Source organism: Anomaloglossus baeobatrachus, chromosome 2, assembly GCF_048569485.1.
Source record: "Anomaloglossus baeobatrachus isolate aAnoBae1 chromosome 2, aAnoBae1.hap1, whole genome shotgun sequence".
In the NCBI taxonomy this organism is placed as follows: Eukaryota; Metazoa; Chordata; class Amphibia; order Anura; family Aromobatidae; genus Anomaloglossus; species Anomaloglossus baeobatrachus.
This window is the reverse complement of record NC_134354.1, coordinates 343744681-343772496: the sequence shown is the minus strand read 5'-3', so window position 1 is coordinate 343772496 and position 27816 is coordinate 343744681. Positions and strand designations below refer to the sequence as shown.

Sequence of the window (27816 nt, the reverse complement as noted above, 5' to 3'; positions counted from 1 at the left end):
CGTGCACCTGTACGCTGCCACCGACAGGCACACACGTGCGGTTTTTAAATGCAAGCATGGACGCAATAAGAACCAAACAGGTTTTTAGGAGCGACAATTACTGACAAGTCTGACACTATCATCCACTGCTGAATGACGTGTATAATACACTAGACTTGTGAGTTATATAATAGTTTGTGCAAAACGTGCACCTGTACGCTGCCACCGACAGGCACACACGTGCGGTTTTTAAATGCAAGCATGGACGCAATAAGAACCTAACAGGTTTTTAAGAGCGACAATTACTGAGAAGTCTGACACTATCAGCCACTGCTGACTGACGTGTATTATACACTAGACTTGTGCATCATATAATAGTTTGTGCCAAACGTGCACCTGTACGCTGCCACCGACAGGCACACACGTGCGTTTTTTAAATGCAAGCATGGACGCAATAAGAACCTAACAGGTTTTTAGGAGCGACAATTACTGAGAAGTCTGACACTATCAGCCACTGCTGACTGACGTGTATTATACACTAGACTTGTGCGTTATATAATAGTTTGTGCAAAACGTGCACCTGTACGCTGCCACCGACAGGCACACACGTGCGGTTTTTAAATGCAAGCATGGACGCAATAAGAACCTAACAGGTTTTTAGGAGCGACAATTACTGAGAAGTCTGACACTATCAGCCACTGCTGACTGACGTGTATTATACACTAGACTTGTGCGTTATATAATAGTTTGTGCAAAACGTGCACCTGTACGCTGCCACCGACAGGCACACACGTGCGGTTTTTAAATGCAAGCATGGACGCAATAAGAACCTAACAGGTTTTTAGGAGCGACAATTACTGAAAAGTCTGACACTATCAGCCACTGCTGACTGACGTGTATTATACACTAGACTTGTGCGTTATATAATAGTTTGTGCAAAACGTGCACCTGTACGCTGCCACCGACAGGCACACACGTGCGGTTTTTAAATGCAAGCATGGACGCAATAAGAACCTAACAGGTTTTTAGAAGAAAAAATTACTGAGAAGTCTGACACTATCTGGACTGTTTTAGACTGTGTACACCAGCCCCAGATATGATGAAGGCTGGTATACGGTCACCGCTAGGAATGGCTATATACCCTGCCTGCCTGCCTGCGTGCCTGTATACTGCTACAATAGTCCTGACAAGGACTCTTCTGGTCACTAGCCTGTATTCCGACCTGGCTATACCCTGCCTGTATATAGCAACAATAGTCCTGAGAAGGACTCTGCTACTGTACTCCGACCTGGCTATACCTTGAAAGCCTGTATACAACTAGAATAGTCCTGAGAAGTACTTCTGGTCACACTGTTTGCAGCCCTGCTCCGGAACTAACTATAAAGGGCCGCAAACCTTTCCCTGAAGCAGCGACACTCTCCCTGCACTGACTGTCTGGATAGCTGTGAGCAGAGCACAGCGCGCCGGCCGGTATAAAGGCTCGGTCACGCTGTGCGGGCCGGCCAATCACTGCAATTCCACAACTAACAGGGCTGTGGCATTGCAGTGGTCTGCCAGCCAATCCCTGCATGAGGGCTGGCTCTCAAAAGAGCGCCAACATGCAGGGATGAAGACCACGAGTACAGCACGAGTATCGCGAGATTACTCGGTCCCCGCCGAGTAGCCCGAGTACAGTGATACTCGTGCGAGTACCGAGTAATAACAAGCATGCTCGCTCATCACTAAAGTTTACATTGAATGTGTTACTTTTTTCTACATCGTTTAGTCGTTTGCTTTTGTATTTAAAGGAACTATATATTTTGAAACAAACAGGATTTTTATAATATGGGATTATGTTTTCTGCTAAAATGGTCAATAAAAAAGAAACCCAAAATCGTAGTTCTCTTGGTGATGGAAGCCAAAATATATTATCAGTTGGCAACAAAACCAAGAATTTCAAATATTACAGGTTGATAGCAAATTACTTCAACAGCGAAAACGGCTTGTTTTTACTGGGGATTGAACCCAGGACCTTCTGCGTGTGAAGTAGACGTGATGACCACTCCACTATGAAAGCTGTGAAATCCTGCAAAGTAATGGCATTTAGAGACGAGTTTTGACCGCCAGGGGAAAAAAAAAAAAATAATTTGTAGTTCTGTTTGTGATGGAAGCCAAAACATCCCGTCATTCGGCAACAAAGCCGAGAACTTCATATATTGTAGTTGGATAGCGCATTATTTCAACACTAAGAACAGATTGGTTTCACTGGGGATTGAACCCAGGACCTTCTGCGTTTTAAGCAGACGTGATGACCACTACACTATGAAACCTGATGGAAAGTTACTGTGTATTGGCTAGCAGAGCAGAATTGTGACTGATGGGGCCTTTTATTGCTGAAGGAAAGTATTTTTGGTTAATGAAACATTTACAATTTTTATTATATATTTTAACAGTTTTATTCCTACAAAGGGATTTTGCTTAAATTGAAGTTTACATTGAATGTGTTACTTTTTTCTACATAGTTTAGTCGTTTGCTTTTGTATTTATGGGATCTATATATTTTAAAACAAATAGGATTTTTATAATATGGGATTAGGTTTTCTGCTAAAATGGTCAATAAAAAAGAAACCCAAAATCGAAGTTCTCTTTGTGATGGAAGCCAAAATGTATTGTCATTTTTTCAACGAAACCAAGAATTTCACATATTACAAGTCAATAGGAAATTACATCAACACCAAAAACAGATTGGTTTCACAGGGGATTGAACCCAGGACCTTCTGCGTGTGAAGCAGACGTGATGACCACTACACTATGAAACCTTTGAAATCCTGCAAAGTAATGGCAATTACAGACGAGTTTTGACCGCCAGGGGAAAAAAAACAAATTCGTAGCTCTGTTGGTGATGGAAGCTAAAACATCCCATTATTCGGCAACAAAGCCAAGAACTTTATATATTGCAGGTTGATCTGGAATTATTACAACACCATGAACACATGGGTTTCACTGGGGATTGAACCCAGGACCTTCTGCGTGTGAAGCAGACGTGATGACCACTACACTATGAAACCTTTGAAATCCTGCAAAGTAATGGCAATTAGAGACGAGTTTTGACCGCCAGGGAAAAAAAAAAACAAATTCGTAGCTTTGTTGGTGATGGAAGCTAAAACATCCCGTTATTCGGCAACAAAGCCAAGAACTTCATATATTGTAGTTTAATTGGGTATTATTTCAACACCAAGAACAGATTGGTTTTACTGGGGATTGAACCCAGGACCTTCTGCGTGTGAAGCAGACGTGATGACCACTACACTATGAAACCTTTGAAATCCTGCAAAGTAATGGCAATTAGAGACGAGTTTTGACCACCAGGGAAAAAAAAACAAATTCGTAGCTCTGTTGGTGATGGAAGCCAAAATATATTAACAGTTGGCAACAAAACCAAGAATTTCATATATTACAGGTTGATAGCAAAATACTTCAACAGCAAAAACAGCTTGTTTTTACTGGGGATTGAACCCAGTACCTTCTGCGTGTGATGCAGACGGGATGACCACTACACTGTGAAACCTGATGAAATGTTACTGTGTATTGGCTAGCAGAGCAGAATTGTGACTGACGGGGCCTTTTTATTGCTGAAGGAAAGTATTTTTGGTTAATGAAACATTTACAATTTGTATTACATATTTTACCAGTTTTATTCCTACAAAGGGATTTTGCTTAAATTGAAGTTTATATTGAATGTGTTACTTTTTTCTCCATAGTTTGGTCTTTTGCTTTTGTATTTATGGGAACTATATATTTTGAAACAAACAGGATTTTCATAATGCAAAAGAAACAGGAGAGCAGATGTGGTTGAAATGCAAAAGAGAATGACAAATTTTATTACATCATAAAAAACAGTTTTTAGATGTAGCACAGAAAAATACATATAGGTGCAACAACAGAGGGCACCTTGGCACATAAAGAGTTAATCAGAATTAACAAGGCAAGTAGAATACATAAGACAACAAGTATACAGCACAGATGGCAAAAAATACAAAGTTACATGCCAGGTGATACCAGAGAACAATAGCTGGTGTGCAAGATAAGATAAAATTATACAGCACACTGGGTTTGTCAGTATATGCAAGCAATGACACATATCAGTGGCTAAATATAAGCAAACACTGCTCACCAGCATGCCAGGTGATACCAGAGAACAATAGCTGGTGTGCAAGATAAGATAAAGTTATACAGCACACTGGGTTTGTCAGTATATGCAAGCAATGATACATATCAGTAGCTAAATATATGCAACACTGCTCACCAGCATGCCAGGTGATACCAGAGAACAATAGCTGGTGTGCAAGATAAGATAAAGTTATACAGCACACTGGGTTTGTCAGTATATGCAAACAATGATATATACCAGTGGCTAAAAAAATGTAAACACCGCTCACCAGCAATGATATAAAGTGCCAGATAAGTGCCAGAGCCAGAGACCAAAAGATCCCCCTCAGAAGCAAGATAACGCACCTTTCAGGTCTTGTTAGTATAACCCTTCATCAGACCAAGGAGGGGTGGTGACTCATCTGTTCCCAGAAGCTTTAATAGACCATATGGTTCATCACATGGATCGGACCGGCCAGTCAGTGCAGGTTTAAGCTGGCACATGCGTGGTCATTGCTAATCCCACTAGCAGATGCGAGTGACGTCAAGCCGAGGAGTGCAGGGGAGAGGGCGAAGGCAACGCCCCCCCACGAGCAAAACTCCGCCCTTGAGACATCGCTAAGCATGCCAGGGAGAGAAGAAAGACCAGGCATGTGCACACCACACATACTGGAACATACAAAGATACAGATATACGGGCTCCCACACAAACAGCAGTATAGGAACGCCAAGGAAAGAGGGCAAAGAAATAATGAAATGGCAGGAATCACAAGAATAACAGTAGTTAGCCCTCGACCAAGCAGTATATAATCCCGGCTGTCATGGGGGAAGCCACCTTGTAATCATAGTCCAGATGCACGATGTATTCAGGTAGTCATATTAACAGAGGCAGTGATCCATAGGGACCAGAAGATGGAAGCTGCAAAGAAAAGGGCACAAAATGGCATAAAACACTTGCAGCAATAAAATTAGAATATAAAAACAGAGGTAAAAAATTGCGTAGGTGGTAAAAAACCATATCTAGCAAAAAAAGGGGGGGGGGGGAAGGAGGACAGGGGTCTAAAGGAAGGGGGCAAAGCTAAGTGACTCATTCAGACCAGACGGAGCCATAGTACCCAGTAGGGTGATTCATTTGGTTTTTTTTTGGGCGAGGATCTTTTTAAGGTTCCCGCCCCTATTGCCGCCATGTACGACATCTATCCCTATGACACGCAATGATCTCGCATTACATCCGTGATGGTTCCGAAAATGCCTAGGAAGGGTCTTAAGAGTAGAAATATCGATCACCGTCTTGGCAGCACCAATATCTCTCACATGTTCACACACTCTCACCCGCAATTCCCTAGAAGTTAAACCTATGTATATCTTAGGGCAACTACATTTAGCATAATAGATAACATAGGAAGTTGCGCATGAGATGTAACACCTAATATCAAATGTCCGACTACCATCTGCGGTGGAAAAGGTCTTACTGCAAGAGACATTGGTGCACGCAAGACAGCGACCGCAGGGAAAACACCCACGAATAGGATTAGTAGAACCAAAGGGATGGGAAATCACAGGAACGTAATGACTATGTACGAGAAAATCTCGTAGATTTTTGGAACGGCGTGCCGTCATTAGAGGATAATCAGGGACCAAATCCCTTAGGGTAGGATCAGATTTTAGTATCGGCCAGTGTTTGTTTAATATGGCACGCATGTTATGCCATTCATGGTTGCACGCAGATATGAATCGAGCCTCTCCTGCCCCCGTATTCGCCTGACTAGATGGCTTCAGAAGCTCCTGTTGATTGGTATTCTTTGCCCTATTGTACCCCTTCTTTATGACACGACGGCTATATCCCCTATTAACCAATCTCGATGTTAGATCATTGGCCTGGGACTGAAAATTATCAGATGTAGAGCATATCCGCCTCATTCTGAGAAATTGCCCAACCGGGATGGCTTGGATGGTACTAACAGGATGAGAAGATGAGGCATGTAAAAGGAAGTTGACCGAGGTAGGCTTCCTAAAGACATTCGTCTGTAGTTGCCGACCACGGTCAACTCCAATCATAATATCCAAAAAATCAATAGACTGTAAATCATATCTAAAAGTGAGCTTAAGGTTCAATGAATTATGGTTTAAATTACCCATAAAGTCCGAGAGCTGCTCCACGGTACCCTGCCACAAAACAAAAACATCATCAATATATCTTAACCAGCACTGCGCATGGGTAGCGGCCGGCACGCCCTCGTCACCAAAAATGCCCCTCTCCCAATGGCCGAGGAACATATTAGCGTACGAAGGCGCACAGGCCGCGCCCATCGCAGTGCCTCTGATCTGTAAATTAAAACCGGTCTTTGAAAATGAAGAAATTGTGTGTCAGGATAAAGTGGAGCAGCTCCAAAATCAGCTCACACAAATGGCCATCACGGTTGGTATTGCTCAGAAAGAAGCGGACTGCCTCCAGACCATCATCATGGTTAATATTGGTATAAAGTGACTCTATGTCCGACGTGACAAGAAGGGTATCAGAATCCACAAAAATCCCGTCGACCCTATTCAGGACGTCCGTCATATCCTTAACATAAGATGGCAATGTTTCCACAAGAGGTTTTAAATAATAGTCGATAAAGCGACAGACAGGGTCGCATAAGCCATCTATGCCGGATACGATAGGGCGCCCCGGAGGGTGTTTGGGATTCTTGTGGATCATGGGCAGGAGATAAAAGGTGGGGATTTTGGGAGATGCAACGAAGAGGCCATCAAAAACCTTCTTTGTTATAATTCCTTCATCCAAAGCCCCCTGCAAGATCCCGTATAGCAAATCTGAGAAGGGGAATGTATGTTTAATAGGATTTTTATAATATGGGATTATGTTTTCTGCTAAAATGGTCAATAAAAAAGAAACCCTAAATCGTAGTTCTCTTGGTGATGGAAGCCAAAATGTATTGTCATTTGGCAATGAAACCAAGAATTTTATATATTACAAGTCGATAGGAAAATACTTCAACACCAAAAATAGATTGGTTTCACTGGGGTTGAACCCAAAACCTTCTGCGTATGAAGCAGACATGATGACCTCTACACTATGAAACCTTTGAAATCCTGCAAAGTAATGTCAATTAGAGACGAGTTTTCACCGCCAGGGGAAAAAAAACAAATTCGTAGCTCTGTTGGTGATGGAAGCCAAAACATCCTGTCATTCGGCAACAAAGCTAAGAACTTCATATATGGCAGGTTGATAGCACTACACTATGAAACCTGATGGAAAGTTACTGTGTATTGGCTAGCAGAGCAGATTTGTGACTGACGGGGCCTTTTTATTGCTGAAGGAAAGTATTTTTGGTTAATGAAACATTTATAATTTTTATTATATATTTTACCAGTTTTATTCCTACAAAGGGAATTTGCTTAAAAGGAAGTTTACATTGAATGTGTTACTTTTTTCTACATAGTTTAGTCGTTTGATTTTGTATTTAAAGAAACTATATATTTGAAACAAACAGGATTTTTATAATATGGGATTATGTTTTCTGCTAAAATGGTCAATAAAAAAGAAACCCAAAATCGTAGTTCTCTTGGTGATGGAAGCCAAAATATATTATCAGTTGGCAACAAAACAAAGAATTTCATATATTACAGGTTGATAGCAAATTACTTCAACAGCGAAAACGGCTTGTTTTTACTAGGGATTGAACCCAGGACATTCTGCGTGTGAAGTAGACGTGATGACCACTCCACTATGAAACCTGTGAAATCCTGCAAAGTAATGGCATTTAGAGACGAGTTTTGACCGCCAGGGGAAAAAAATAATAATTTGTAGTTCTGTTTGTGATGGAAGCCAAAACATCCCGTCATTCGGCAACAATGCCGAGAACTTCATATATTGTATTTGGATAGCGTACTATTTCAACAGTAAGAACAGATTGGTTTCACTGGGGATTGAACCCAGGTCTTTCTGCTTGTTAAGCAGACGTGATGACCACTACACTATGAAACCTGACGAAAATTTACTGTGTATTGGCTAGCAGAGCAGAATTGTGACTGACGGGGCCTTTTTATTGCTGAAGGAAAGTATTTTTGGTTAATGAAACATTTACAATTTTTATTACTTATTTTACCAGTTTTATTCCTACAAAGGGATTTTGCTTAAATTTTGGTTTATATTGAATGTGTTAATTTTTTCTCCATAGTTTGGTCTTTTGCTTTTGTATTTATGGGAACTATATATTTTGAAACAAACAGGATATTTATAATATGGGATTATGTTTTCTGCTAAAATGGTCAATAAAAAAGAAACCCAAAATCGTAGTTCTCTTGGTGATTGAAGCCAAAATATATTATCAGTTGGCAACAAAACCAAGAATTTCATATATTACAGGTTGATAGCAAATTACTTCAACAGCGATAACGGCTTGTTTTTACTGGGGATTGAACCCAGGACCTTCTGCATGTGAAGCAGACGTGATGACCACTACACTATGAAACCTTGGAAATCCTGCAAAGTAATGGCAATTAGAGACAAGTTTTGACCGCCAGGGGAAAAAAAACAAATTTGTAGCTCTGTTGGTGATGGAAGCTAAAACATCCCGTCATTCGGCAACAAAGCCAAGAACATCATATACTGCAGGTTGATAGGGTTTTATTTCAACACCATGAACAGATAGGTTTTACTGGGGATTCAACCTAGGACCTTCTGCGTGTTAAGCAGACGTGATGACCGCTACACTATGAAACCTGATGGAAAGTTACTGTGTATTGGCTAGCAGAGCAGAATTGTGACTGACGGGGCCTTTTTATTGCTGAAGGAAAGTATTTTTGGTTAATGAAACATTTACAATTATTATTACATATTTTACCAGTTTTATTCCTACAAAAGGATTTTGCTTAAATTGAAGTTTACATTGAATGTGTTATTTTTTCTACATAGTTTAGTCGTTTGCTTTTGTATTTATGGGAACTATATATTTTAAAACAAATAGGATTTTTATAATATGGGATTATGTTTTCTGCTAAAATGGTCAATAAAAAAGAAACCCATAATCGTAGTTCTCTTTGTGATGGAAGCCAAAATGTATTGTCATTTGGCAACGAAACCAAGAATTTCACATATTACAAGTCGATAGGAAATTACTTCAACACCAAAACAGATTGGTTTCACTGGGGATTGAACCCAGGACCTTCTGCGTGTGAAGCAGACGTGATAAAAACTACACTATGAAACCTTTGAAAGCCTGCAAAGTAATGGCAATTAGAGACGAGTTTTGAATGCCAGGGGAAAAAAGAAACAAATTCGTAGCTCTGTTGGGGATGGAAGCCAAAACATCCCACCATTCGTCAACAAAGCCAAGAACTTCATATATTGTAGTTTAATTGGGTATTATTTCAACACCAAGAACATATTGGTTTTACTGGGGATTGAACGCAGGACCTTCTGCGTGTTAAGCAGACGTGATGACCACTACTCTATGAAACCTGATGGAAAGTTACTGTGTATTGGCTAGCAGAGCAGAATTGTGACTGACGGGCCTTTTTATTGCTGAAGGAAACTATTTTTGGTTAATGACACATTTAGGGTATGTGCGCACGTTGCTTTTTACCTGCTTTTTACCTGCTTTTTTGCTGCTTTTTCTTCTGCGCTGTTTAATGCCAAAATGGATGTGTTCTTCTATTCAAGCAAAGTCTATGGGAATTTGGGTTTCTTGTTCACACTATGTTGTTCAAAATGCTGCCTTTTTGAGGCAGAACTTTGGTCAAAAACTCAGCTTTTCAAAGAAGCAACATGTCAATTGTTTTTGCCTTTTGGGTTTTGCACTGCAAAGCTGAGTTTTTGACCAAAGTTCTGCCACAAAAAGGCAGCATTTTGAACAACATAGTGTGAACAAGAAACCCAAATTCCCATAGACTTTGCTTGAATAGAAGAACACATCCATTTTGGCATTAAACAGCGCAGAAGAAAAAGCAGCAAAAAAGCAGGTAAAAAGCAGGTAAAAAGCAACGTGCGCACATACCCTTACAATTTTTATTACATATTTTACCAGTTTTATTCCTACAAAGGGATTTTGCTTAAATGGAAGTTTACATTGAATGTGTTACTTTTTTCTACATAGTTTAGTCGTTTGCTTTTGTATTTAAAGGAACTATATATTTTGAAACAAACAGGATTTTTATAATATGGGATTATGTTTTCTGCTAAAATGGTCAATAAAAAAGAAACCCAAAATCGTAGTTCTTTTGGTGATGGAACCCAAAATATATTATCAGTTGGCAACAAAACAAAGAATTTCATATATTACAGGTATATAGCATATTAATTCAACAGCGAAAACAGCTTGTTTTTACTGGGGATTGAACCAAGGACCTTCTGCGTGTGAAACAGACGTGATGAAAACTACACTATGAAACCTTTGAAATCCTGCAAAGTAATGGCAATTAGAGACGACTTTTGACCGCCAGGGGAAAAAAAACAAATTCGTAGCTCTGTTGGTGATGGAAGCTAAAACATCCCGTTATTCGGCAACAAAGCCAAGAACTTTATAGATTGCAGGTTGATAGGATATTATTTCAACACCAAGAACACATTTGTTTCACTGGGGATTGAACCCAGGGCCTTCTGCGTGTAAAGCAAACGTGATTTCCACTATACTATGAAATCTTTGAAATCCTGCAAAGTAATGGCAATTAGAGACGAGTTTTGACCGCCAGGGAAAAAAAAACCCAAATTCGTAGCTTTGTTGGTGATGGAAGCCAAAACATCCCATCATTCGGCAACAAAGCCAAGAACTTCATATAGTGTAGTTTAATTGGGTATTATTTCAACACCAAGAACAGATTGGTTTTACTGGGGATTGAACCCAGGACCTTCTGCGTGTGAAGCAGACGTGATAAAAACTACACTATGAAACCATTGAAATCTAGCAAACTAATGGCAATTAGAGACGAGTTTTGACCGCCAGGGGAAAAAAGAAACAAATTCGTTGCTCTGTTGGTGATGGAAGCCAAAACATCCCATCATTCAGCAACAAAGCCAAGAACTTCATATATTGTAGTTTAATTGGGTATTATTTCAACACCAAGAACAGATTGGTTTTACTGGGGATTGAACGCAGGACTTTCTGCGTGTTAAACAGACGTGATTACCACTACTCTATGAAACCTTATGGAAAGTTACTGTGTATTGGCTAGCAGAGCAGAATTGTGACTGACGGGGCCTTTTTATTGCTGAAGGAAAGTATTTTTGGTTAATGAAACATTTACAATTGTTATTACATATTTTACCAGTTTTATTCCTACTAAGGGATTTTGCTTAAATGGAAGTTTACATTGAATTTGTTACTTTTTTCTACATAATTTAGTCGTTTGCTTTTGTATTTAAAGGAAGTATATATTTTGAAACAAACAGGATTTTTATAATATGGGATTATGTTTTCTGCTAAAATGGTCAATAAAAAAGAAACCCAAAATCGTAGTTCTCTTGGTGATGGAAGCCAAAATATATTATCAGTTGGCAACAAAACCAAGAATTTCAAATATTACAGGTTGATAGCAAATTACTTAAACAGCAAAAACGGCTTGTTTTTACTGGGGATTGAACACAGAATCTTCTGCGTGTGAAGTAGACGTGATGACCACTCCACTATGAAAGCTGTGAAATCCTGCAAAGTATTGGCAATTAGAGACGAGTTTTCACCACCAGGTGAAAAAAAACAAATTCGTAGCTCTGTTGGTTTTGGAAGCCAAAACATCCCGTCATTCGGCGACTAAGCCAAGAACTTCATATATTGCGGGTTGATAAGGTTTTATTCCAACACCATGAACAGATTGGTTTTTCTGGGGATTCAACCTAGAACCTTCTTCATGTTAAGCAGACGTGATGAGCACTACACTATGAAACCTGATGGAAAGTTACTGTGTATTGGCTAGCAGAGCAGAATTGTGACTGATGGGGCCTTTTTATTGCTGAAGGAAAGTATTTTTGGTTAATGAAACATTTACAATTTTTATTATATATTTTACCAGTTTTCTTCCTACAAAGGAATTTTGCTTAATTTGAAGTTTACATTGAATGTGTTACTTTTTTCTACATAGTTTAGTCGTTTGCTTTTGTATTTATGGGAACTATATATTTTAAAACAAATAGGATTTTTATAATATGGGATTATGTTTTCTGCTAAAATGGTCAATAAAAAAGAAACCCAAAATCGAAGTTCTCTTGGTGATGGAAGCCAAAATGTATTGTCATTTGGCAACGAAACCAAGAATTTCACATATTACAAGTCAATAGGAAATTACATCAACACCAAAAACAGAATGGTTTCACTGGGGATTGAACCCAGGACCTTCTGCGTGTGAAGCAGACGTGATGACCACTACACTATGAAACCTTTGAAATCCTGCAAAGTAATGGCAATTAGAGACGAGTTTTGACCGCCAGGTGGAAAAAACAAACAAATTCGTAGCTCTGTTGGTGATGGAAGCTAAAACATCCCATTATTCGGCAACAAAGCCAAGAACTTTATATATTGCAGGTTGATATGGAATTATTACAACACCATGAACACATGGGTTTCACTGGGGATTGAACCCAGGACCTTCTGCGTGTGAAGCAGTTGTGATAAAAACTACACTATGAAACCTTTGAAATCCTGCAAAGTAATGGCAATTAGAGACGAGTTTTGACCGCCAGGGGAAAAAAGAAACAAATTCGTAGCTCTGTTGGTGATGGAAGCCAAAACATCCCATCACTCGGCAACAAAGCCAAGAACTTCATATATTGTAGTTTAATTAGGTATTATTTCAACAACAAGAACAGATTGGTTTTACTGGGGATTGAACACAGGACCTTCTGCGTGTTAAGCAGACGTGATGACCACTACTCTATGAAACCTGATGGAAAGTTACTGGGTATTGGCTATCAGAGCAGAATTGTGACTGACGGGCCTTTTTATTGCTGAAGGAAAGTATTTTTGGTTAATGAAACATTTACAATTTTTATTACATATTTTACCAGTTTTATTCCTACAAAGGGATTTTGCTTAAATGGAAGTTTACATTGAATGTGTTGCTTTTTTCTACATAGTTTAGTCGTTTGCTTTTGTATTTAAAGGAACTATATATTTTGAAACAAACAGGATTTTTATAATATGGGATTATGTTTTCTGCTAAAATGGTCAATAAAAAAGAAACCCAAAATCGTAGTTCTTTTGGTGATGGAAGCCAAAATATATTATCAGTTGGCAACAAAACAAAGAATTTCATATATTACAGGTGTACAGCATATTAATTCAACAGCGAAAACGGCTTGTTTTTAATGGGGATTGAACCCAGTGACCTTCTGCGTGTGAAGCAGACTTGATAAAAACTACACTATGAAACCTTTGAAATCCTGCAAAGTAATGGCAATTACAGACGAGTTTTGACCGCCAGGGGAAAAAACACAAATTTGTAGCTCTGTTGGTGATGGAAGCTAAAACATCCCGTTATTCGGCAACAAAGCCAAGAAATTTATAGATTGCAGGTTGATAGGATATTATTTCAACACCAAGAACACATGGGTTTCACTGGGGATTGAACCCAGGGCCTTCTGCGTGTAAACAAACGTGATTTCCACTACACTATAAAACCTTTGAAAGCTTGCAAAGTAATGGCAATTAGAGACGAGTTTTGACCGCCAGGGAAAAAAAAAAAACAAATTCGTAGCTCTGTTGTGATGGAAGCCAAAACATCCCATCATTCGGCAACAAAGCCAAGAACTTCATATATTGTAGTTTAATAGGGTATTATTTCAACACCAAGAACAGATTGGTTTCACTGGGGATTGAACGCAGGACCTTCTGCGTGTTAAGCAGACATGATGACCACTACTGTTTGAAACCTGATGGAAAGTTACTGTGTATTGGCTAGCAGAGCAGAATTGTGACTGACGGGGCCTTTTTATTGCTGAAGGAAAGTATTTTTGGTTAATGAAACATTTACAATTGTTATTACATATTTTACCAGTTTTATTCCTACTAAGGGATTTTGCTTAAATGGAAGTTTACAATGAATGTGTTACTTTTTTCTACATAGTTTAGTCGTTTGCTTTTGTATTTAAAGGAACTATATATTTTGAAACAAACAGGATTTTTATAATATGGGATTATGTTTTCTGCTAAAATGGTCAATAAAAAAGAAACCCAAAATCGTAGTTCTCTTGGTGATGGAAGCCAAAATATATTATCAGTTGGCAACAAAACCAAGAATTTCATATATTACAGGTTGATAGCAAATTACTTGAACAGCGAAAACGGCTTGTTTTTACTGGGGATTGAACCCAGGATCTCCTGCGTGTGAAGTAGACGTGATGACCACTCCACTATGAAAGCTGTGAAATCCTGCAAAGTAATGGCAATTAGAGACGAGTTTTCACCGCCAGGGGAAAAAAAACAAATTCGTAGCTCTGTTGGTGATGGAAGCCAAAACATCCCGTCATTCGGCGACAAAGCCAAGAACTTCATATATTGCGGGTTGTTAAGGGTTTAGTTCAACACCATGAACAGATTGGTTTTTCTGGGGATTCAACCTAGGACCTTCTGCGTGTTAAGCAGACGTGATGAGCACTACACTATGAAACCTGATGGAAAGTTACTGTGTATTGGCTAGCAGAGCAGAATTGTGACTGATGGGGCCTTTTTATTGCTGAAGGAAAGTATTTTTGGTTAATGAAACATTTACAATTTTTATTATATATTTTACCAGTTTTATTCCTACAAAGGGATTTTGCTTAATTTGAAGTTTACATTGAATGTGTTACTTTTTTCTACATAGTTTAGTCGTTTGCTTTTGTATTTATGGGAACTATATATTTTAAAACAAATAGGATTTTTATAATATGGGATTATGTTTTCTGCTAAAATGGTCAATAAAAAAGAAACCCAAAATCGAAGTTCTCTTGGTGATGGAAGCCAAAATGTATTGTCATTTGGCAACGAAACCAAGAATATCACATATTACAAGTCAATAGGAAATTACATCAACACCAAAAACAGATTGGTTTCACAGGGGATTTAACCCAGGACCTTCTGCGTGTGAAGCAGACATGATGACCACTACACTATGAAACCTTTGAAATCCCGCAAAGTAATGGCAATTAGAGACGAGTTTTGACCGCCAGGTGGAAAAAAAACAAATTCGTAGCTTTGTTGGTGATGGAAGCTAAAACATCCCATTATTCGGCAACAAAGCCAAGAACTTAATATATTGCAGGTTGATATGGAATAATTACAACACCATGAACACATGGGTTTCACTGGGGATTGAACCCAGGACCTTCTGCATGTGAAGCAGACGTGATGACCACTACACTATGAAACCTTTGAAATCCTGCAAAGTAATGGCAATTAGAGACGAGTTTTGACCGCCAGGGAAAAAAAAAACAAATTCGTAGCTCTGTTGGTGATGGAAGCCAAAACATCCCATCATTCTGCAACACAGCCTAGAACTTCATATATTGTAGATTAATTGGGTATTATTTGAGCACCAAGAACAGATTGGTTTTACTGGGGATTGAACGCAGGACCTTCTGCGTGTTAAGCACGCGTGATGACCACTACTCTATGAAACCTGATGGCAAGTTACTGTGTATTGGCTAGCAGAGCAGAATTGTGACTGACGGGCCTTTTTATTGCTGAAGGAAAGTATTTTTGGTTAATGACACATTTACAATTTTTATTACATATTTTACCAGTTTTATTCCTACAAAGGGATTTTGCTTAAATGGAAGTTTACATTGAATGTGTTACTTTTTTCTACATAGTTTAGTCGTTTGCTTTTGTATTTAAAGGAACTATATATTTTGAAACAAACAGGATTTTTATAATATGGGATTATGTTTTCTGCTAAAATGGTCAATAAAAAGAAACCCAAAATCGTAGTTCTTTTGGTGATGGAAGCCAAAATATATTATCAGTTGGCAACAAAACCAAGAATTTCATATATTACAGGTGTATAGCATATTAATTCAACAGCGAAAACGGCTTGTTTTTACTGGGGATTGAACCCAGGACCTCTTGCGTGTGAAGCAGACGTGATGAAAACTACACTATGAAACCTTTGAAATCCTGCAAAGTAATGGCAATTAGAGACGACTTTTGACCGCCAGGGGAAAAAAAACAAATTCGTAGCTCTGTTGGTGATGGAAGCTAAAACATCCCGTTATTCGGCAACAAAGCCAAGAACTTTATAGATTGCAGGTTGATAGGATATTATTTCAACACCAAGAACACATGGGTTTCACTGGGGATTGAACCCAGGGCCTTCTGCGTGTAAACAAACGTGATTAACACTACACTATAAAACCTTTGAAAGCTTGCAAAGTAATGGCAATTAGAGACGAGTTTTGACCGCCAGGGAAAAAAAAAAACCAAATTCGTAGCTCTGTTGTGATGGAAGCCAAAACATCCCATCATTCGGCAACAAAGCCAAGAACTTCATATATTGTAGTTTAATAGGGTATTATTTCAACACCAAGAACAGATTGGTTTCACTGGGGATTGAACGCAGGACCTTCTGCGTGTTAAGCAGACATGATGACCACTACTCTTTGAAACCTGATGGAAAGTTACTGTGTATTGGCTAGCAGAGCAGAATTGTGACTGACGTGGCCTTTTTATTGCTGAAGGAAAGTATTTTTGGTTAATGAAACATTTACAATTGTTATTACATATTTTACCAGTTTTATTCCTACTAAGGGATTTTGCTTAAATGGAAGTTTACAATGAATGTGTTACTTTTTTCTACATAGTTTAGTCGTTTGCTTTTGTATTTAAAGGAACTATATATTTTGAAACAAACAGGATTTTTATAATATGGGATTATGTTTTCTGCTAAAATGGTCAATAAAAAAGAAACCCAAAATCGTAGTTCTCTTGGTGATGGAAGCCAAAATATATTATCAGTTGGCAACAAAACCAAGAATTTCATATATTACAGGTTGATAGCAAATTACTTGAACAGCGAAAACGGCTTGTTTTTACTGGGGATTGAACCCAGGATCTCCTGCGTGTGAAGTAGACGTGATGACCACTCCACTATGAAAGCTGTGAAATCCTGCAAAGTAATGGCAATTAGAGACGAGTTTTCACCGCCAGGGGAAAAAAAACAAATTCGTAGCTCTGTTGGTGATGGAAGCCAAAACATCCCGTCATTCGGCGACAAAGCCAAGAACTTCATATATTGCGGGTTGTTAAGGGTTTAGTTCAACACCATGAACAGATTGGTTTTTCTGGGGATTCAACCTAGGACCTTCTGCGTGTTAAGCAGACGTGATGAGCACTACACTATGAAACCTGATGGAAAGTTACTGTGTATTGGCTAGCAGAGCAGAATTGTGACTGATGGGGCCTTTTTATTGCTGAAGGAAAGTATTTTTGGTTAATGAAACATTTACAATTTTTATTATATATTTTACCAGTTTTATTCCTACAAAGGGATTTTGCTTAATTTGAAGTTTACATTGAATGTGTTACTTTTTTCTACATAGTTTAGTCGTTTGCTTTTGTATTTATGGGAACTATATATTTTAAAACAAATAGGATTTTTATAATATGGGATTATGTTTTCTGCTAAAATGGTCAATAAAAAAGAAACCCAAAATCGAAGTTCTCTTGGTGATGGAAGCCAAAATGTATTGTCATTTGGCAACGAAACCAAGAATATCACATATTACAAGTCAATAGGAAATTACATCAACACCAAAAACAGATTGGTTTCACAGGGGATTTAACCCAGGACCTTCTGCGTGTGAAGCAGACATGATGACCACTACACTATGAAACCTTTGAAATCCCGCAAAGTAATGGCAATTAGAGACGAGTTTTGACCGCCAGGTGGAAAAAAAACAAATTCGTAGCTCTGTTGGTGATGGAAGCTAAAACATCCCGTTATTCGGCAACAAAGCCAAGAACTTTATAGATTGCAGGTTGATAGGATATTATTTCAACACCAAGAACACATGGGTTTCACTGGGGATTGAACCCAGGGCCTTCTGCGTGTAAACAAACGTGATTTCCACTACACTAAAAAACCTTTGAAAGCTTGCAAAGTAATGGCAATTAGAGACGAGTTTTGACCGCCAGGGAAAAAAAAAAAACAAATTCGTAGCTCTGTTGTGATGGAAGCCAAAACATCCCATCATTCGGCAACAAAGCCAAGAACTTCATATATTGTAGTTTAATAGGGTATTATTTCAACACCAAGAACAGATTGGTTTCACTGGGGATTGAACGCAGGACCTTCTGCGTGTTAAGCAGACATGATGACCACTACTCTTTGAAACCTGATGGAAAGTTACTGTGTATTGGCTAGCAGAGCAGAATTGTGACTGACGGGGCCTTTTTATTGCTGAAGGAAAGTATTTTTGGTTAATGAAACATTTACAATTGTTATTACATATTTTACCAGTTTTATTCCTACTAAGGGATTTTGCTTAAATGGAAGTTTACAATGAATGTGTTACTTTTTTCTACATAGTTTAGTCGTTTGCTTTTGTATTTAAAGGAACTATATATTTTGAAACAAACAGGATTTTTATAATATGGGATTATGTTTTCTGCTAAAATGGTCAATAAAAAAGAAACCCAAAATCGTAGTTCTCTTGGTGATGGAAGCCAAAATATATTATCAGTTGGCAACAAAACCAAGAATTTCATATATTACAGGTTGATAGCAAATTACTTGAACAGCGAAAACGGCTTGTTTTTACTGGGGATTGAACCCAGGATCTCCTGCGTGTGAAGTAGACGTGATGACCACTCCACTATGAAAGCTGTGAAATCCTGCAAAGTAATGGCAATTAGAGACGAGTTTTCACCGCCAGGGGAAAAAAAACAAATTCGTAGCTCTGTTGGTGATGGAAGCCAAAACATCCCGTCATTCGGCGACAAAGCCAAGAACTTCATATATTGCGGGTTGTTAAGGGTTTAGTTCAACACCATGAACAGATTGGTTTTTCTGGGGATTCAACCTAGGACCTTCTGCGTGTTAAGCAGACGTGATGAGCACTACACTATGAAACCTGATGGAAAGTTACTGTGTATTGGCTAGCAGAGCAGAATTGTGACTGATGGGGCCTTTTTATTGCTGAAGGAAAGTATTTTTGGTTAATGAAACATTTACAATTTTTATTATATATTTTACCAGTTTTATTCCTACAAAGGGATTTTGCTTAATTTGAAGTTTACATTGAATGTGTTACTTTTTTCTACATAGTTTAGTCGTTTGCTTTTGTATTTATGGGAACTATATATTTTAAAACAAATAGGATTTTTATAATATGGGATTATGTTTTCTGCTAAAATGGTCAATAAAAAAGAAACCCAAAATCGAAGTTCTCTTGGTGATGGAAGCCAAAATGTATTGTCATTTGGCAACGAAACCAAGAATATCACATATTACAAGTCAATAGGAAATTACATCAACACCAAAAACAGATTGGTTTCACAGGGGATTTAACCCAGGACCTTCTGCGTGTGAAGCAGACATGATGACCACTACACTATGAAACCTTTGAAATCCCGCAAAGTAATGGCAATTAGAGACGAGTTTTGACCGCCAGGTGGAAAAAAAACAAATTCGTAGCTCTGTTGGTGATGGAAGCTAAAACATCCCATTATTCGGCAACAAAGCCAAGAACTTAATATATTGCAGGTTGATATGGAATAATTACAACACCATGAACACATGGGTTTCACTGGGGATTGAACCCAGGACCTTCTGCATGTGAAGCAGACGTGATGACCACTACACTATGAAACCTTTGAAATCCTGCAAAGTAATGGCAATTAGAGACGAGTTTTGACCGCCAGGGAAAAAAAAAACAAATTCGTAGCTCTGTTGGTGATGGAAGCCAAAACATCCCATCATTCTGCAACACAGCCTAGAACTTCATATATTGTAGATTAATTGGGTATTATTTGAGCACCAAGAACAGATTGGTTTTACTGGGGATTGAACGCAGGACCTTCTGCGTGTTAAGCACGCGTGATGACCACTACTCTATGAAACCTGATGGCAAGTTACTGTGTATTGGCTAGCAGAGCAGAATTGTGACTGACGGGCCTTTTTATTGCTGAAGGAAAGTATTTTTGGTTAATGACACATTTACAATTTTTATTACATATTTTACCAGTTTTATTCCTACAAAGGGATTTTGCTTAAATGGAAGTTTACATTGAATGTGTTACTTTTTTCTACATAGTTTAGTCGTTTGCTTTTGTATTTAAAGGAACTATATATTTTGAAACAAACAGGATTTTTATAATATGGGATTATGTTTTCTGCTAAAATGGTCAATAAAAAGAAACCCAAAATCGTAGTTCTTTTGGTGATGGAAGCCAAAATATATTATCAGTTGGCAACAAAACCAAGAATTTCATATATTACAGGTGTATAGCATATTAATTCAACAGCGAAAACGGCTTGTTTTTACTGGGGATTGAACCCAGGACCTCTTGCGTGTGAAGCAGACGTGATGAAAACTACACTATGAAACCTTTGAAATCCTGCAAAGTAATGGCAATTAGAGACGACTTTTGACCGCCAGGGGAAAAAAAACAAATTCGTAGCTCTGTTGGTGATGGAAGCTAAAACATCCCGTTATTCGGCAACAAAGCCAAGAACTTTATAGATTGCAGGTTGATAGGATATTATTTCAACACCAAGAACACATTTGTTTCACTGGGGATTGAACCCAGGGCCTTCTGCGTGTAAAGCAGACGTGATTTCCACTACACTATGAAATCTTTGAAAGCCTGCAAAGTAATGGCAATTAGAGACGAGTTTTGACCGCCAGGGAAAAAAAAACCCAAATTCGTAGCTTTGTTGGTGATGGAAGCCAAAACATCCCATCATTCGGCAACAAAGCCAAGAACTTCATATAGTGTAGTTTAATTGGGTATTATTTCAACACCAAGAACAGATTGGTTTTACTGGGGATTGAACCCAGGACCTTCTGCGTGTGAAGCAGACGTGATAAAAACTACACTATGAAACCTTTGAAATCTAGCAAACTAATGGCAATTAGAGACGAGTTTTGACCGCCAGGGGAAAAAAGAAACAAATTCGTTGCTCTGTTGGTGATGGAAGCCAAAACATCCCATCATTCAGCAACAAAGCCAAGAACTTCATATATTGTAGTTTAATAGGGTATCATTTCAACACCAAGAACAGATTGGTTTTACTGGGGATTGAACGCAGGACTTTCTGCGTGTTAAACAGACGTGATGACCACTACTCTATGAAACCTTATGGAAATTTACTGTGTATTGGCTAGCAGAGCAGAATTGTGACTGACGGGGCCTTTTTATTGCTGAAGGAAAGTATTTTTGGTTAATGAAACATTTACAATTGTTATTACATATTTTACCAGTTTTATTCCTACTAAGGGATTTTGCTTAAATGGAAGTTTACATTGAATGTGTTACTTTTTTCTACATAGTTTAGTCGTTTGCTTTTGTATTTAAAGGAAGTATATATTTTGAAACAAACAGGATTTTTATAATATTGGATTATGTTTTCTGCTAAAATGGTCAACAAAAAAGAAACCCAAAATCGTAGTTCTCTTGGTGATGGAAGCCAAAATATATTATCAGTTGGCAACAAAACCAAGAATTTCAAATATTACAGGTTGATAGCAAATTACTTAAACAGCGAAAACGGCTTGTTTTTACTGGGGATTGAACCCAGAATCTTCTGCGTGTGAAGTAGACGTGATGACCACTCCACTATGAAAGCTGTGAAATCCTGCAAAGTAATGGCAATTAGAGACGAGTTTTCACCGCCAGGGGAAAAAAAAACAAATTCGTAGCTCTGTTGGTTTTGGAAGCCAAAACATCCCGTCATTCGGCGACAAAGCCAAGAATTTCATATATTGCGGGTTGATAAGGTTTATTTTAACACCATGAACAGATTGGTTTTCCTGGGGATTCAACCTAGGACCTTCTGCATGTTAAGCAGACGTGATGAGCACTTCCCTATGAAACCTGATGGAAAGTTACTGTGTATTGGCTAGCAGAGCAGAATTGTGACTGATGGGGCCTTTTTATTGCTGAAGGAAAGTATTTTTGGTTAATGAAACATTTACAATTATTATTACATATTTTACCAGTTTTATTCCTACAAAGGGATTTTGCTTAATTTGAAGTTTACATTGAATGTGTTACTTTTCTCTACATAGTTTAGTCGTTTGCTTTTGTATTTATGGGAACTATATATTTTAAAACAAATAGGATTTTTATAATATGGGATTATGTTTTCTGCTAAAATGGTCAATAAAAAAGAAACCCAAAATCGAAGTTCTCTTGGTGATGGAAGCCAAAATGTATTGTCATTTGGCAACGAAACCAAGAATTTCATATATTACAAGTCAATAGGAAATTACATCAACACCAAAAACAGATTGGTTTCACTGGGGATTGAACCCAGGACCTTCTGCGTGTGAAGCAGACGTGATGACCACTACACTATGAAACCTTTGAAATCCTGCAAAGTAATGGCAATTAGAGACGAGTTTTGACCGCCAGGTGGAAAAAAAAACAAATTCGTAGCTCTGTTGGTGATGGAAGCTAAAACATCCCATTATTCGGCAACAAAGCCAAGAACTTTATATATTGCAGGTTGATATGGAATTATTACAACACCATGAACACATGGGTTTCACTGGGGATTGAACCCAGGACCTTCTGCGTGTGAAGCAGTTGTGATAAAAACTACACTATGAAACCTTTGAAATCCTGCAAAGTAATGGCAATTAGAGACGAGTTTTGACCGCCAGGGGAAAAAAGAAACAAATTCGTAGCTCTGTTGGTGATGGAAGCCAAAACATCCCATCACTCGGCAACAAAGCCAAGAACTTCATATATTGTAGTTTAATTAGATATTATTTCAACACCAAGAACAGATTGGTTTTACTGGGGATTGAACACAGGACCTTCTGCATGTTAAGCAGACGTGATGACCACTACTCTATGAAACCTGATGGAAAGTTACTGGGTATTGGCTATCAGAGCAGAATTGTGACTGACGGGCCTTTTTATTGCTGAAGAAAAGTATTTTTGGTTAATGAAACATTTACAATTTTTTATACATATTTTACCAGTTTTATTCCTACAAAGGGCTTTTGCTTAAATGGAAGTTTACATTGAATGTGTTACTTTTTTCTACATAGTTTAGTCGTTTGCTTTTGTATTTATGGGAACTATATATTTTGAATTAAACAGGATTTTTATAATATGGGATTATGTTTTCTGCTAAAATGGTCAATAAAAAAGAAACCCAAAATCGTAGTTCTTTTGGTGATGGAAGCCAAAATATATTATCAGTTGGCAACAAAACAAAGAATTTCATATATTACAGGTGTATAGCATATTAATTCAACAGCGAAAATGGCTTGTTTTTACTGGGGATTGAACCCAGTGACCTTCTGCGTGTGAAGCAGACGTGATGAAAACTACACTATGAAACCTTTGAAATCCTGCAAAGTAATGGCAATTACAGACGAGTTTTGACCGCCAGGGGAAAAAACACAAATTTGTAGCTCTGTTGGTGATGGAAGCTAAAACATCCCGTTATTCGGCAACAAAGCCAAGAAATTTATAGATTGCAGGTTGATAGGATATTATTTCAACACCAAGAACACATGGGTTTCACTGGGGATTGAACCCAGGACCTTCTGCGTGTGAAGTAGACGTGATGACCACTCCACTATGAAAACTGTGAAACCCTGCAAAGTAATGGCATTTAGAGACGAGTTGTGACCGCCAGGGGAAAAAAAAAAAAATAATTTGTAGTTCTGTTTGTGATGGAAGCCAAAACATCCCATCATTCGGCAACAAAGCCGAGAACTTCATATATTGTAGTTGGATAGCGTATTATTTCAACACTGAGAACAGATTGGTTTCACTGGGGATTGAACCCAGGACCTACTGCGTGTTAAGCAGACGTGATGACCACTACACTGTGAAACCTGACGAAAAGTTACTGTGTATTGGCTAGCAGAGCAGAATTGTGACTGACGGGGCCATTTTATTGCTGAAGGAAAGTATTTTTGGTTAATGAAACATTTACAATTTTTATTACATATTTTACCAGTTTTATTCCTACAAAGGGATTTTGCTTAAATGGAAGTTTACATTGAATGTGTTGCTTTTTTCTACATAGTTTAGTCGTTTGCTTTTGTATTTAAAGGAACTATATATTTTGAAACAAACAGGATTTTTATAATATGGGATTATGTTTTCTGCTAAAATGGTCAATAAAAAAGAAACCCAAAATCGTAGTTCTTTTGGTGATGGAAGCCAAAATATATTATTAGTTGGCAACAAAACAAAGAATTTCATATATTACAGGTGTACAGCATATTAATTCAACAGCGAAAACGGCTTGTTTTTAATGGGGATTGAACCCAGTGACCTTCTGCGTGTGAAGCAGACTTGATGAAATCTACACTATGAAACCTTTGAAATCCTGCAAAGTAATGGCAATTACAGACGAGTTTTGACCGCCAGGGGAAAAAACACAAATTTGTAGCTCTGTTGGTGATGGAAGCTAAAACATCCCGTTATTCGGCAACAAAGCCAAGAAATTTATAGATTGCAGGTTGATAGGATATTATTTCAACACCAAGAACACATGGGTTTCACTGGGGATTGAACCCAGGGCCTTCTGCGTGTAAACAAACGTGATTTCCACTACACTATGAAACCTTTGAAAGCTTGCAAAGTAATGGCAATTAGAGACGAGTTTTGACCGCCAGGGAAAAAAAAAAAACAAATTCGTAGCTCTGTTGTGATGGAAGCCAAAACATCCCATCATTCGGCAACAAAGCCAAGAACTTCATATATTGTAGTTTAATAGGGTATTATTTCAACACCAAGAACAGATTGGTTTCACTGGGGATTGAACGCAGGACCTTCTGCGTGTTAAGCAGACATGATGACCACTACTCTTTGAAACCTGATGGAAAGTTACTGTGTATTGGCTAGCAGAGCAGAATTGTGACTGACGGGGCCTTTTTATTGCTGAAGGAAAGTATTTTTGGTTAATGAAACATTTACAATTGTTATTACATATTTTACCAGTTTTATTCCTACTAAGGGATTTTGCTTAAATGGAAGTTTACAATGAATGTGTTACTTTTTTCTACATAGTTTAGTCGTTTGCTTTTGTATTTAAAGGAACTATATATTTTGAAACAAACAGGATTTTTATAATATGGGATTATGTTTTCTGCTAAAATGGTCAATAAAAAAGAAACCCAAAATCGTAGTTCTCTTGGTGATGGAAGCCAAAATATATTATCAGTTGGCAACAAAACCAAGAATTTCATATATTACAGGTTGATAGCAAATTACTTGAACAGCGAAAACGGCTTGTTTTTACTGGGGATTGAACCCAGGATCTCCTGCGTGTGAAGTAGACGTGATGACCACTCCACTATGAAAGCTGTGAAATCCTGCAAAGTAATGGCAATTAGAGACGAGTTTTCACCGCCAGGGGAAAAAAAACAAATTCGTAGCTCTGTTGGTGATGGAAGCCAAAACATCCCGTCATTCGGCGACAAAGCCAAGAACTTCATATATTGCGGGTTGTTAAGGTTTTAGGTCAACACCATGAACAGATTGGTTTTTCTGGGGATTCAACCTAGGACCTTCTGCGTGTTAAGCAGACGTGATGAGCACTACACTATGAAACCTGATGGAAAGTTACTGTGTATTGGCTAGCAGAGCAGAATTGTGACTGATGGGGCCTTTTTATTGCTGAAGGAAAGTATTTTTGGTTAATGAAACATTTACAATTTTTATTATATATTTTACCAGTTTTATTCCTACAAAGGGATTTTGCTTAATTTGAAGTTTACATTGAATGTGTTACTTTTTTCTACATAGTTTAGTCGTTTGCTTTTGTATTTATGGGAACTATATATTTTAAAACAAATAGGATTTTTATAATATGGGATTATGTTTTCTGCTAAAATGGTCAATAAAAAAGAAACCCAAAATCGAAGTTCTCTTGGTGATGGAAGCCAAAATGTATTGTCATTTGGCAACGAAACCAAGAATATCACATATTACAAGTCAATAGGAAATTACATCAACACCAAAAACAGATTGGTTTCACAGGGGATTTAACCCAGGACCTTCTGCGTGTGAAGCAGACATGATGACCACTACACTATGAAACCTTTGAAATCCCGCAAAGTAATGGCAATTAGAGACGAGTTTTGACCGCCAGGTGGAAAAAAAACAAATTCGTAGCTCTGTTGGTGATGGAAGCTAAAACATCCCATTATTCGGCAACAAAGCCAAGAACTTAATATATTGCAGGTTGATATGGAATAATTACAACACCATGAACACATGGGTTTCACTGGGGATTGAACCCAGGACCTTCTGCATGTGAAGCAGACGTGATGACCACTACACTATGAAACCTTTGAAATCCTGCAAAGTAATGGCAATTAAAGACGAGTTTTGACCGCCAGGGAAAAAAAAAACAAATTCGTAGCTCTGTTGGTGATGGAAGCCAAAACATCCCATCATTCTGCAACACAGCCTAGAACTTCATATATTGTAGATTAATTGGGTATTATTTGAGCACCAAAAACAGATTGGTTTTACTGGGGATTGAGCGCAGGACCTTCTGCGTGTTAAGCACGCGTGATGACCACTACTCTATGAAACCTGATGGCAAGTTACTGTGTATTGGCTAGCAGAGCAGAATTGTGACTGACGGGGCCTTTTTATTGCTGAAGGAAAGTATTTTTGGTTAATGAAACATTTACAATTGTTATTACATATTTTACCAGTTTTATTCCTACTAAGGGATTTTGCTTAAATGGAAGTTTACATTGAATGTGTTACTTTTTTCTACATAGTTTAGTCGTTTGCTTTTGTATTTAAAGGAAGTATATATTTTGAAACAAACAGGATTTTTATAATATTGGATTATGTTTTCTGCTAAAATGGTCAACAAAAAAGAAACCCAAAATCGTAGTTCTCTTGGTGATGGAAGCCAAAATATATTATCAGTTGGCAACAAAACCAAGAATTTCAAATATTACAGGTTGATAGCAAATTACTTAAACAGCGAAAACGGCTTGTTTTTACTGGGGATTGAACCCAGAATCTTCTGCGTGTGAAGTAGACGTGATGACCACTCCACTATGAAAGCTGTGAAATCCTGCAAAGTAATGGCAATTAGAGACGAGTTTTCACCGCCAGGGGAAAAAAAAACAAATTCGTAGCTCTGTTGGTTTTGGAAGCCAAAACATCCCGTCATTCGGCGACAAAGCCAAGAACTTCATATATTGCGGGTTGATAAGGTTTTATTTTAACACCATGAACAGATTGGTTTTCCTGGGGATTCAACCTAGGACCTTCTGCATGTTAAGCAGACGTGATGAGCACTTCCCTATGAAACCTGATGGAAAGTTACTGTGTATTGGCTAGCAGAGCAGAATTGTGACTGATGGGGCCTTTTTATTGCTGAAGGAAAGTATTTTTGGTTAATGAAACATTTACAATTATTATTACATATTTTACCAGTTTTATTCCTACAAAGGGATTTTGCTTAATTTGAAGTTTACATTGAATGTGTTACTTTTCTCTACATAGTTTAGTCGTTTGCTTTTGTATTTATGGGAACTATATATTTTAAAACAAATAGGATTTTTATAATATGGGATTA

General features: G+C 38.0%; 4 non-coding genes across 4 annotated transcripts; all 4 read right to left on the bottom strand.

The window, feature by feature from the left end:
* Nucleotides 1-2215: 2215 nt before the first annotated feature.
* TRNAF-AAA (transfer RNA phenylalanine (anticodon AAA)) lies at nucleotides 2216-2288 on the bottom strand. The gene has a single exon. It is a non-coding gene; the product is annotated as a tRNA-Phe (tRNA).
* A 5734-nt stretch (nucleotides 2289-8022) lies between these two features.
* Nucleotides 8023-8095, bottom strand: TRNAV-AAC (transfer RNA valine (anticodon AAC)). The gene has a single exon. It is a non-coding gene; the product is annotated as a tRNA-Val (tRNA).
* A 4311-nt stretch (nucleotides 8096-12406) lies between these two features.
* TRNAV-CAC (transfer RNA valine (anticodon CAC)) lies at nucleotides 12407-12479 on the bottom strand. Its single transcript has one exon. It is a non-coding gene; the product is annotated as a tRNA-Val (tRNA).
* A 10050-nt stretch (nucleotides 12480-22529) lies between these two features.
* Nucleotides 22530-22602, bottom strand: TRNAV-CAC (transfer RNA valine (anticodon CAC)). The gene has a single exon. It is a non-coding gene; the product is annotated as a tRNA-Val (tRNA).
* Nucleotides 22603-27816: the final 5214 nt, after the last annotated feature.